Raw genomic sequence first — 4,092 nt, forward strand, 5'->3', positions numbered from 1 at the left:
GGTTCTCCAGGCCTAGGGTACACTCTCCCGGCCTGTCCTGTATTCGAAACAGAAAGGAACTTGTGGGTTTCCAGGGCAGGATCTTCTAGTGGTGTAGCTTTCCTTGGGGGTCTCGCTGCAGTGGCTCCCAGCCCATTCTCTGCTGCTTCCCCACCTAGACCTGTTGCATGCTGCAACATCCAACACTCACACCCTGTTCCACACACACTTCCCCATCTCCTGCTGCAGCCTGCCTGGTCCCCATCTCCTGCGGTGTTCTCCCACCATCTGACTTCCCTGCTGCCCTGCCAAATGCCAGGTCGCTTCCTGGATCAGGGTCTTCCCAGAGTTTCTGGCCCTTCAACCCCACCCAAGGAAGAAAGGGGATGTGCAGTGGGGAGGGGGTTGATGAGAATAGTCGTTCCCTGCTAAGCAAAGCCATCACATTGGTTAAGTTTGATCACCCTCCCCAGCGTATGTACGTACAGACACACACACACACACACACGTCTTATCACTGCCTCTGGACAGTACCTTCCTCCTCTCCTTAGAACCAATGGAGATTTTGTCCTCTCTAAACTGCCAGGCGCTTTGCTCCTAGGAAAGGAATTTGCAAAGCAAAATCGCTCTAGGCTGAAATGGAGGAACTATGAGGACATTTGAGTGCTATAGCACCAGGCTTCCATCTCCAATCCCCACTCACCCACCCTGCCTCTGCACTCCAGCCCTCAGAAGCTTAAGAGCCTTTTGTCTTACAGCAGAATCAACACAGAGGTTGAAGAATCCCACCGAGAGATCCTGAAAAGGGCGAGCATTGATGTTTCTCTAATTAAAAGGTCGCTCGCAAATAACGGTTGCAGCCTCTCCCAGCAGCACTAATGGATGGGGGGTAATGGTGAGATGCACATGTAAAAAGAGAGAATTCGCAACAACCACAGCAGGGAAACATTAGCTGAGTAACTAGCTGCCGATCGATGCCTGTGTTTTCCTGAATGATTCCCCCAGCTAATTTTTTTTCCCCAATTGCACTCCAGCAACAGGGGAGGCTTGTAATAAACCAGGACAACTTCTCCATTCATGGCTAATGGGGCTGCTGCTGCACGAGCAGGAGAATGGCACGAGGCCTTGGCAGTGATGGCTCCCCGAGGCATGGCTTGTCTGATTTGTTTAAAAGCTGCAGGGGGAGAAAAGTCGCTCATTTCTAAGAACATTTCCAAGGGTCTGAGCTGGACTCTTGCGTCACTACGTTAAAGCAAGAACAAGCCACCAAAAATCCATTTGAAGACTGTTTAAAGCTGAGCAGTTCTCTATTTTCTTGGGGGTTTGTGAAACACTGGTGATGCAGGAGGCAAATCTAGTTCCTCAGCCCTGCATTGGGAGAGAAGAGAAATAGAGTTTTTTTCCCCTGCGATTTTGAGTGCCCAGCACTTCTGAAAACCACAGCACAGGTGTGTCCAGATGGTCATCCAAAATTGGTGGCTTCTTGGGGAAAGAACATGACCATAACTTCAGAATTGTTTAACCAGTGTCTCTGTAAATCCACACGTAGGTGGGGGGAGGGATGTTTATGCATGGGGTAGTACTTTATAAGTCTGAGATCTGCAGATGGAGCTTGCAGTAGAAGGGCTAAGTATTGCTATATAAATTGCATTGTTAGATTTTGCCATCTATGGGTGACTTAGGCCAGAATTTTCAGCACCTGGGAATGGGCCAGCTTTTCAAAGAGCTCTGCATGTTGGGTGCTGAGCTCTTTTTGAACCTCTTGTCCCAGTTTATGGGTTCTGAGTACCTGTAAATGTGGCCTTGGAGGCCATCCTAATGAGGCAAAAGATTCCGGTCTCATCTTGCTAAGGGATTCGGGTCCCGCGCCTGGTCCCAGTTAATGTAGCTGGCACACTCTCGCTGTAAAAAAAAAAAAAAAAAAAAAAGTCTCTTGTTCTTTGCCGGCCAGTGAGAATTTCCCAGGACCATCTGTTCTGTTTTTTATGTTGCACTAAAACACAGCAAATCGCACACCTGCGATTTCCATTGGTCCAATCCCAAGCCATCACTTCACAGCCCTCTCTTTTCTTTAGATGCTTTAATGACATTGGCTCCTCTCGCAAAGACGGCTGCTCCATTCACACGCGTTGCTTCAGGCTACACTGCAGCCCTGCACTCAGCAACGATAGCGGTTGCCATGATCTATATTTTAGAGAAGCTTTTGCTATATTGTTAATCTTTATGCTCGGTTATAAAGTATAGGATTAACCAATGAATTGATGATTTTTAGCCTAACCCCTCATTAATTTTCATTCTATAAGCTCTGGCCAACATGTTTAAACCTGGCTCCCTTGGCTCTTAAATCCATGTTTAGGCATTTAAAAATAAAAGCAGCCTCACTCTTAAAAGGTGCTGAGGAAACAACAACAACAAAAAAACACCCTTACTTCAGTGGGAGTCACACATGCTCGGGGCCTTTTCATTATCAGGCCGCTTTCCTTAAAGTGCCTAAATATGGATTTTGGAGCCGAGGCAGCCAGGTTTGAACACGTTGGCCCGTGCCTTTAGCTGAACCACTGAGGGCTGTGAATCCATTGGGTCTCCTACAGGAAACATGACCAAGCCCAATGGGAGACCTCAAGCAAATCTCGGGTGGTGCAGAACGTGGTATATTTCATGTTGTAAGGGGTGTTCTCCCTAACAGTTAGTGCTGGACCAATGCCACAGCACGTCTGCGAGGTGGGGAGGTTGTGCTGCTGGAGATATTGTCAGGCATGGCAAGTTAGAACGTGTGGCTTGACTTTATTGAAGGTAATTACAGCTGCCCACCTAAAATGCCCTAAGGATTGTGTTTCCCATTGGATGTGGCACCCTTCTCTCCCAGCCCTCAACTGCTGTGATGTGCAATGTCAAACAGCTGCTGCATTTCCATGGTGGGTGAGGCAATCCCCATATATTATATTGTGCCATTGGGATGCTTTTGAGGTCAAAGCTCCTATATACCCAAATCCTTATTTAGGGTCCCCCAGATGAGGGAACTCTAGTACCCAGCACTGTGGCATGTTTCTAGTGTAAAATTGTATATGGTAAGATTGGGCTCTTGTGGCTGCATCCTAGGGAACAGCCACAGAGCTTGGCACCTTTGGCAGCTTCTGGGTAAAGGAGACCTAGGAATCGATCAGCAATGGGTACGTGGTTACAGTGAAGGATTGCAGAGTTGGGTGTGAGGGGGGTGCAAAGGGCTTGTATATTTTTATGCTTTGCTCTGTGTCCGTATGGACCAGTGTTTATATAACTGGGGGTTGGCATAGCCACATCACCTCTGTGGGGGCCTTAGCACTTACTTAAAATATGAAATGGGAAATTCTGGGGTAACTCTCAAACATACCTTTACACGTGAGCTGCTGAAGTGCTCTCTTGGGTCTGCAGCCCGCTTGATACGATTGCTCAGAGAGGTGTGAACTGCCCCATTCATCTCTGAGTGGTTTAATTCTGGAACTTAACCTTGTCCATTGACACGGCATCACAACCTATTACCAGCTGTCATTAGGAACAGAAACATCCAGCTGCTCTGGGATCCTGGGCAAAGCTGGCGTAGCATCACCTTCCCTCTCGTCCTTCCCAACCTCCTCTGTGACCTGTTGATAGCTCCTCGCTTTTATGGGCGCAGGGGTCTTTGCATCCAGACTACCACTACCTCTTGCTGAGTCTTGCTTCATAACATCCGTAAGATACGGCCTCTCTTATCCTCTCATCTCTCACTCAGTATCCATCTGTCAGTGCTTGCCTCCTATCAGAACGCAGTGCCAGCCTCCACTGCCCACTTGTTAGCGTGAGGGTGTTTGCAAATTTGCCTCCCATGCTGCCCCGCACGCTTGGGAGGAGCTCCCCGTAAACATCTGGAAAGTTACCTCATCGCCCGTCTTTAAATCCCTACACAAAACTTGACAATGGTCAGGCTGCTGGTGTGCAGACACCACTCCCTGTCGTGCTGGCCAATATTCTCTCGCGGTTTCACTTGTATGCCACCCCCCCACCCCCAGCCTGTAGTCATCTCTTGTTTTGTGTTCAAACAGCAAGCGCTTTGGGACACAGAATGTCTTTTTGTTCTGGGTTTGTACCACGCCTAGG

The sequence above is a fragment of the Mauremys reevesii genome, linkage group 20 (genome assembly GCF_016161935.1).
Source record: "Mauremys reevesii isolate NIE-2019 linkage group 20, ASM1616193v1, whole genome shotgun sequence".
In the NCBI taxonomy this organism is placed as follows: domain Eukaryota; kingdom Metazoa; phylum Chordata; order Testudines; family Geoemydidae; genus Mauremys; species Mauremys reevesii.